Source organism: Anarrhichthys ocellatus, unplaced genomic scaffold (genome assembly GCF_004355925.1).
Source record: "Anarrhichthys ocellatus isolate YVR2014 unplaced genomic scaffold, GSC_Weel_1.0 scaffold9, whole genome shotgun sequence".
Classification (NCBI taxonomy): Eukaryota; Metazoa; Chordata; class Actinopteri; order Perciformes; family Anarhichadidae; genus Anarrhichthys; species Anarrhichthys ocellatus.
This window is the reverse complement of record NW_022280039.1, coordinates 7,116,936-7,126,068: the sequence shown is the minus strand read 5'-3', so window position 1 is coordinate 7,126,068 and position 9,133 is coordinate 7,116,936.

Sequence of the window (9,133 nt, the reverse complement as noted above, 5' to 3'; positions counted from 1 at the left end):
TCTCTCTCTCTCTCTCTCTCTCTCTCTCTCTCTCTCTCTCTCTCTCTATTATCGCCTGCCTGTGAGTGTGTTTTGAGGTGACTCAAAGGTAACATATCAGGCAATTAAAACATTAAATAGATTAACAAAAATAAGAATAAGGACAGCACTCTAATATACAATTCAAATCAGATTATGGTGACTGTTGTTGTCACTTAACGTGTCTGTTTTCTATTGAAGTGAAGAGAAGAATTGTAAAACGTTGAGAATACTAACACCTCAGATGTATTCTCTTTTATATTCCTACTACTTCTATAATGGTATTCTGAACACTACCTAAAAAATACATCAGAACTGAATGATAGAACTCTCAAAGCCATACAATACTGCAAGAACAGGAGAGTCTTTATTTTTTCATCCTTTTCAGTCGAATGGAGAAAGAGAGACGGAGAAAAGACAGGGCCCTAATCCACAGAGCACACAGACCCCTTTCATAGGAGTGCTGGGAGAGACCTTTATTTGTCCATTCCTATCATGGAGAAAGCGGGTTTCAAGCTCGGCTAGGTCTGGGCTGGAAGATTAGATGAAACCAGAGTGTTTTAAACCTCTTCTGTGGCCATGGATTAGAGTCAGCCAGTCCCCCTGCACTCTGAAATGAAACAATGAGAGGTACAGGTAGCTCAGCGGGAGAAGTTGAACAGCATTTTGAGTGCATTGGGTTAAAAACCTAAATAATCTCCAAGCAACAAAAAAGGATAGCCCTCATTTAACTTCAGGAAGAAGGGAGGGAATACCTCACATACACCTGGATTTATGTGGGCAAGTATATGTTAATATTTTGACCTAAGCATCTGGGACACATCCCAGTCATAATATTTGTTGGGGTGCAACACATCCATTTAAATGTATTGTGAACCCGCTCGAACTACATTCTCATCTCCTAGACATACTTAAACTATACTAAATGACACATACAATGTTTGGGATTTAGAGTGAAGGATGATTACCAGTGTATCTAATTAACTAATGAGCTTAATGAAATACATAAGCACATAATGACCTACATGGAAAGGGTGAGTCTCAGTTGTAAAGTAGCAGTGAGTTTAAACCAATTAGTGCAAATGGAGATGGCAGGACAGTAACCTCTCTGCAGGAGGTGGGAGAACGTGTCTGCTGACCTGCCTGGACAGATACCATAGCCTACATCATCATTAATTATTCCTGGCATCTCAACTTACCCAGGGGCAGGGAGGGTGTGTGGGACAATGCCAGGGTGCACTCGAAAGCTAGAGCCTTGGTCTCGCTGTGGCTCCGAGGAGGAGCAGGAGGAGAGGGTGATAGGGTTGGGGTGTGTATACAGTATCATCCATCCAACCCAAGAGACTGTGTGGTAAGGAAATCCCTGGATTCCCACTCTCGCTCCAGCCACCCGGTCGTGGGGGCCGGCAGGTCACTTTACAGCTCCATCACCAGATTAGAAAGACTGCGGGTCAGCCTGAGCAGCAGCCAGACCACAGAGAGGTAGAAATAGATGGGAGTGCTACGGTGCAGTCTGCCACGCTCCTCTCTCATCATGGAGAGGTAGAGGACTGCACTGTATGCCGTGGAGGGCAAAAGTCCAGGGAGCAACACTAGACACTGCTTTTACATAAGTCCATAAGTCTGGACCATAAAGTAATGAATATAGTGTGGACACCGAGCGCTAGTGTACAAAGTGACGAGCATGTGGAATTTTCTTTTTACTGACATAGGCATTATTAAAGTGACATAAGATACACACCAAGATACAATGATACAAATACACTGTATCTTTCTGGAGGCTTTTTAAGCTAACCTTAAAGGGTTTGTGTATTCAATGAGATTTTGTTTAATGGACCTTTATTCAAGCAAAATTTCCCAAAAGGTTCCTCAAAGGAATAGTTCGACACTTCAGGTGAAGTCCTGACTTACTTTGTTCAGACATGACATATCTTATACTTACTTTTATTTGTTGTACATGAAATTCCTCAACCTGATTTACACACTCCTACATCAGTTAGTCTTGACAACCCTCAGTGAAGTGGTATTAACTTTTTCCTTCAGGCAAGGATGAACAAGTTTATAAATACAAACAAGCATTTCAATTTTTTGCAGACCTACCCCTTGATCAAAACACAATATGTTGACATAATTTGTATCGTGTGAACATTTTTTGACATGGTAATAAGAAAAAACACCAACTTTCAAGGTCTCCTTTAAGTACGGCACTAAGTTGGACAAATGAATGAATGTGTAAGTGCAACTTTATGTCTCCCTGAGTTGTCTATGTGTCAGTGGATGAGTAAGAATTGAGTTATCAGAACAGACGGAGAAGATACTGGTACAGGTATCATAACATGGGATGGTGAGGCCTCCGCGGCTCATGTTTTCCTTGGGCATCTTTGCAGGTGTGAATGGAGAGATCTCAGGGAGGGCGAGGAGTGACTGGCCTGTCACTTTGAGGCTTAGACCAAACACAACTTAAATGAATCAGTATGTAGCGGGAAGGACACACCGGCACTATCAGCACCACTAAAGCATCCTCCCTTGGAACAGTGAAGAAGGGGAGGCACCCAGTGTCTAAAGTTAATATTCTTATCAGTTTGTTTTTGAAACTCCTCTTTAATAATGAAGCTGTTTTTCATGGTCATGTCCACTGGGAGTAGCAGGCAAGGATAAATTATTATCTCTGACCCCAATACACTCAAGAGTAAGCGTTTTTAATAGTTAATCCAAGACACCAATTACACATCTTTTATACAAACGCACGTACAAGTACACATACACGTACACGTGATAAAACAATTTGTTTCAATGTCACATGCAAGTAATTATATTTGCTTCCAGTTTAAAGTCTAGTATACTTTAAAATACTGTAAATCAATGGAGATTGTAGCATTTATTGAGCTTTGGTCAATGGCATGAGGTCTGGTTAAAGTTTATTTTATAAACAGTTGCTGTCACACTTGTGCATTCATTTTAAATATTATCTATAAAAGTAGACTAGTGGTCATGTTTCACTGCGTTCAATAGGGGAAAAAAAATAGTAGTAAGCAGGAGGTGTTTGACACCTTTACATCAGTCTAAGATAAAAAAATATTCAGTTTTGCCATAAGGGGCCATCTTTCCACCATTGGCAAGTAAAAAGAGTCGAGCTTAAGACGGTCTAAAAATGCCGTTGGGTGGACACAACTCAGATCAGTGAGTCGAGCCGCGTCTCTTCTTCCAGTAGCTGCCTCGACATGCACTAATGACCACTCTTCATGTTGCTGCTGCTACTTCATTTGTCATACAGGATGACATTAAGGCCAAAGGTTACTTTGTGAAGGCTAATTACTAAGGTTATATATATATACAGTGTATATATATATATATACACTGGTCTGTGTGTGTGTGTGTGTGTGTGTGTGTGTGTACCATAGTTGGGCTGTGACAGTGACACTCCTGTTACAGAACCATGTGAAAATTTGTTTTGGAAAGACAGAGCAGACGTATAGCTCTCCACAGCGTTATTTTTAGGGAATGTTCATGTGTACTGAACGCAGGCTCGCAGTATACCCACACCATGCTATTCAGACATGCAGTATGACATCCAAATACAGGCCTTACACAAGAGAGCTCACGTTGCCGACACACCCATGCATCCACATTCCCACCTGCCCCCACACACACACACACACACACACACACATACCACGCAAGCCATCTCTCATCAGATCAGTGACCAACAAATAAACACAGGCCGGCATAACTGTGAGCGCCAGAAGCAAAGCTAGCAGATACACACAGTGCATGCAGAATGTGTGTGCATGTGTGTTTGTGATTCATTCACAAGTCGCTCGTCCCACCTCACAGAGCTTTTAATGGCTAAACAGGAAAGACAGAATCAATCAGAGAGGCATCGACAGCAGCCGGAGGGCGAAGGCTGCATGCAGTCCATCTGCATCACGTAACAAGATGGCCTCTGCAGCTCAGCCTGTGTGTGTGTATTTGCAGGTTTATGGATTGGGGGCATCGGCAAGAATTGCAATCTGTGCCAGCTATGTGCTCAGATCAGGCTCAGGCAGTTCCTTACATCTCCAGCCAGATGTTTTGGTTGCAGAGTAGGAAGCCATCATGGCACTGGAAGGTACTGTGATTTATGTGATGTGACTCAGACTGATAATACCAGAGCCCCAGAGCAGACACAGTCACAAGGAAACTGTCAAGTTAGTGATACTGATGCTCTCTGCTCGGCTAGTGTTTGGCAGAACCTTTAGGAAGTGCAATGAAGCTTGTTATTTTTGGTGCAGTCTTGTTAAGCTCATTATCGCCATCAATACCAGGGTTTGATTAATGTGAGGTTTTGAATGCTAAAGCTATCAATCATAAATGAGTGTAATCATATTTTTAGTTTCATAATGGAAGATAACCAAATAAGCCAGGACTAATTCTTTTAAATAATGCTTACCTAATGGGAATGCATCCCTCCAGTGAATTTTGGTTCCTCATTTTCTTGCTATAAAATATTATTAGTTCTTAAACCTGGCTTGACTTAATCTGTAGTTGCTTTCAGTTGGCTTTATTAAACAGCTTTCCTGTTTTGATGAAAAAAAGCAGAGCTGATCAAACAGGCAATGGCTAAGAGGTTGTTAGAGGTGCAACAACATAATCATAATCCATGCAAGTCCAAATTGTGTGCCACATGTCTTCTTTAGAGCCAAACATCAGGGTGTGTTATTTTGCTTTTGCATGCAGACTGCTACTGTACCAATCGGTGTGGCTTGGCATGCATATACACACAAACACTGTCCCTTTGTTGTATGCCATCATCAAACATCAGCTCAATAAATCTCTGTGCTGCTTCCAGAGGTAATAAAACAGCTTCCTGTGTGGCAAAAGACCTGACTAAATGATTTAGGAGCTGAGGTTACGGATCGTAATTGCTCTCTTAGTGACGTCTTGGGATCAGAACCGCAAACTCTGACATTGTAGCATATCCTTTTTACTGTTGGCCACAGGCACTAGTATTCTGCGTAAGGCTGTGGTTGGCTGGACCGGTCGGCATAGGCCAAACCTAACCGCAGTGCTACATCTAGCCGTTTTTCGAACACCCACTTCACCTCAGATAAAAGCCGCTGTAGCAGCCCTGTGTATTGAATCTGGACCAATCATGAGGGTATCCTGTTCTTATCAGGGGTCAGATAAGCTCATTTCACAGGCCCTCGCCTCTACTGGGCTACCAACAGGACCCCACTCTGACAAGAGCTGACCTCATCTACCTTTTCTTAATGTCTGTGGTTGAATTGGAGGTCAAGAGGGGAGGAAACTCAATGACTGAATCTTTGTAGTAGCTACAGTATAACAAAATCAAATATGTAGTCTTTGAAACAAACGAGACAACCTTGACATTCCTGGAGGGGAGTATTGGGACTCCGGACTCAGTCACAATACAGCGTCAAGATTAAAATGTGTATTTGGACTGAGGAATCTCCACAGAAGAAAGTGGTGTCTGTAAAGTGTGTAAATTTGTAGGGGAAATGAAAGGAAAAGCACACAATCTCATCTCAACACCCTTGTTCCCATGGCCGTTTTTCTGTGAGCCTATATACCATTAGGCTCAGTGCAGGGCTTCAGCGGGTTCTTTGAGCTAATTGTCTTGAACTTGGGAGGCCAGATGAGGGGGGAAAGCACCAAAATGTAGTCGGGAGACTCACCTTGGCTTACCAGTCTGAGGGCCCTTTTTCTACATCGAGCCTCCTGAGGACCCTCCCCAGCCACCGCACCCATCCAGGCCCTACAGGCATCTCAGGCTGACAGCTCTTGAGCCAGGTACTGGCAGTACAACAGAGCAGTCATAATTGGCCCCTATTCATTTCTCAGGTATAATCCTCACCAAGGTTGAGCCCTTTCTGTTCCTAGCTTCATTTTTCCCCCAGATGTTTACATAAGTTATGTATCGGTTTCTCCTCCACCTGAGGCTTACGCTCCGGCTGCGGGTCTGTATACCCAGCATGTGTTTTAACGTGTGTCTGAAGGTTCTGCTGCTGGGGCTCAAGACCTGAAGTGACAAAGGCCTCGTGAATGTCTGATTCACAGACAACTGTCAGTGTTCAATGGGCTGGATTAAGACGGAGCATAGAACCGAGCGCACCCTGACATGTTGACATGTTCTACTAAGTGCATTTCAAGGTGGATTTAGCCTGTTTGCTCCATTGTGGTGGGACAGCAGAGACACAATTGCTTAATGGGACTGGCTATTCTTGAGTTGGCGGGTGAACTTTACTCCTGCTGTCTGGGTTGGGACTGACACCAGCCTCATTCTCAGGGTGAGTGAGGCTGCTGTGGATCCTGAGGAGGTTCAGGGGTTTCAGAGAGCTCTGTCCTTAACCAAACAAACACCGTGGAATTTCTGCCATTGTTGGTGCAGAGGGTTGAGTGACAGGGCTGCATAGCAGAGCTGCCTGTCAGCAGGGACGACTCCGGGTCAAAGTGTGACCACCCCTTGTGACACTTAATATAAGACTTAGCCATGTAGCATATATTAAGATAAACCTGTACAGATGCATGTTTACATTGATGCTGTCAGTGGTTCTCTGGATTTGTTTTTTGGATGCTCTTATAATGCTGTGAAGAAGGAATTTCCCCCCTCAATCATTTGTAACAAATTGTCTTTATGAAAGGAATAGTTCAACATTTTGAGAAATAGATATTTGTTATCCTGCTGACAGTTAGATGTTGATACTACTCTTGTGTCTGTATGGCTAATATCAGTCTAACAGCAGAAGTCAGTTCCCCGTTTGTCTTTATGCTAAGCTTAGCTAACCTGCCACTGGCTCTACTTTAACATTAACTGTATAGATGAGAGAGTAGTAATTGATCTCCTCTTCTAATTCTTGGCATGAAAATAAAATAAGCATATTTATAAGTTCATACACATGAATACACAATACAGATGCTAGCGACCATACAAACACAGAAAACTCAGTCAGTGGGCATCGTTACTTTAATTTTGCATTCCAAAGTGTTATTACTTTACATATAAATCATATATAACAAAGCTTTAATGGAAAATTACACTTCTCTATTTACAACTGCTTAAGTTGGCGGCCAGGTGATATCCGGCCTGCACTCCCCAGTTTTGGGTTTTAGTGCAGGCCATCATTAACTGGTCGACCTGAAAGTTGAACCCTGACCCCCCCCCATGGGGCACAGCTGAGGCTAACTGGTCAAAGCTTGGACCTGGAGTGACTGCTCCACAAAAATGAACAGATAGTCAAATTAGACGGATACGTCATTAAATTGATATTGTTTGTGTGAGCAGCCATACTGTGAACGCGATATAGCGCAGATGAGAAAACGCAGAAGGGAAGTGGAGGGTAAAAAGCAAACAGACATTACAGTTACACTGATGGCCTCAATAACTTCCCTCATGTTGCCTTGGGCCCACCCTGAGGTCTCTGAAGTGGCTCGTTAAGCACAGGAACATCGACTCAATTACCCTGGGCAAACACAGCGCTACCGCTCGGTGTCGTGTTGGTTGGTTGGGTCTGTCCGTCTCCTTGCCATCCTACCAGCCCCCCGGCCCTCCTCACCCTGAGCCCCCCAGGCCCCTGCCGTGCAGCGCCGCAGCATGTGAGCCCTCTGTGCTCCGAGTGAGAGAGTCAAGCTGTTCCTGCTGAGCGGAGGTCAGGGTCCTTCAGTCAGCACCTCAGCCCTGAACAGAGCACACAGGAATCCCCCTTCCCTCCCTAACCGGGGCTGAAACTCAGCTCTCTCTCCTCTGGCCCAGGTCCAAATAAACCTGGTACCTCTCTCTCTCTCTCTCTCTCTCTCTTTTTCCTCTCTCCATCTCCTGGCACACTGTCACTCCCCTCATCGAAATAATTAATCAGACTGGACAGATTAGACTTCAAATAAAAATAAACTACACCCAGCAGAGCCTCCCCTTAGGTCCCCTGATTTCTGTAGCAACCCACTTTATCGACAGCCCTCCTCGTCCTCCTCCTCATCGTCTACATAATAAACCCAAGATGTCCAGTTCAGTCAGCAGGTTGAACACTTGAGCACTTTGGCAAATTGCAGGGGGCTATTACTGCTTTATTGATATAAACAACTTGCCTTATCTTCAAGTGTGATGGCTCTTTAGGCCTAACCTGTCATCAATGTAAATACACAACAGATAACCCTTATCAGTTTGGCACCAATAAAGCCAGTCTGCTTTCAAACGTCATCCAAGAGCACATATCTTTTATAGGGATTAAATGGATTAAATGTGCAACCTGAACGTAATTTAAGCTTATTTTTTTTATCCAATGGCTACTTCATCCCTTCTTCCATTCTTGGCTCAGAAGAAACAGATGAATCGGAGGGCAACAGTGCCACCTTTGGGTGACAATGAGTAATACAGTTATAGTAGAGCTCTCAAAGCACTGTTATCAACAGGTAGAGTTTCCCCGTGGCATCCACACAGCTTGTGACTGCAAATATTTGTAGTCCCACTCTGTTTTTTTCATGCGTTTGGACGGAGAAGAGCATGGAGGAAAAGGAAGGGGTCTGGGGTCTGCTGGGGCCTAAAAAAGCCAGGGCTCCCTGGCCAGGTCTGAGCTGCCTGACTGACAAGTGGCCCACCGACTGTTTGTGTGTGTCCATGGGAAATGGGGCGGTGTTGCAGCGACGGCCCTGGAGCCATCCATCAGTGTCATTGGGGGAGGGGGTTTGTGGGGGTGTATGGTATGTGTCACCTCCAAGACTAATGGACAGGAAGTACAGCCAGAGAAACAACAATATTTGCAGAAAATATATATATATATATATTCAGAAAAACGTAAGGGTTTGCTCCACGGTTCTCGTACGATTCCTGAGCACAGGCCTTAATCCTGATTGATGAGTCCGTTTATTTAAAAGACGCTTGCGCTGCGGCCACGACTCTCACTTACCTGATCCACAACTTTGTGCTTTTTAGAGGATAAACTAGGTATAATCACAGTCTTGGTTATAACATGACGTGTAAGTGACACTAACCTGGGCAGAGACCCTGTTCCCAGAGAGAGCAGTGTGAAACTGAGGACCATTAGGGAGTCATATAAAGGGAGAGAGAGAGAGCAGGAGAAACCAGGCTAACTTCTTTCTACTGCTACAGAGGGACCTTGTGTGC